Source organism: Arachis duranensis, chromosome 5 (genome assembly GCF_000817695.3).
Source record: "Arachis duranensis cultivar V14167 chromosome 5, aradu.V14167.gnm2.J7QH, whole genome shotgun sequence".
Classification (NCBI taxonomy): domain Eukaryota; kingdom Viridiplantae; phylum Streptophyta; class Magnoliopsida; order Fabales; family Fabaceae; genus Arachis; species Arachis duranensis.
Window position 1 is genome coordinate 3067399 of NC_029776.3, and position 324 is coordinate 3067722.

Below are 324 nucleotides of genomic sequence, written 5' to 3' on the forward strand. Positions count from 1 at the left end.
TAAACCCATTTGGCATTTAGTAATGGATTTTAGCGAAAGACGCATATTGAAAAAATACATAGCATATAAAGGAAGGATAAGGGTCTGTTTGCCAAGCTTGAAAAGTAATTTTTTTAATTTTTTTATTTATAAAAAGTAATAGTATTAATGTTTAATATAGTTTTTAAAATTAAATTGTAATTTTTTAAGAAGTTATTTAGAAATTTATAGAGAATTAAAAAAATAACTTCTCACATAATACTATTATTTTTTATCACATTTTTATAAAATAAGTACTTTTAAAACTAAAAATTTAAATATAAAATAACTTATTTATAAACTATT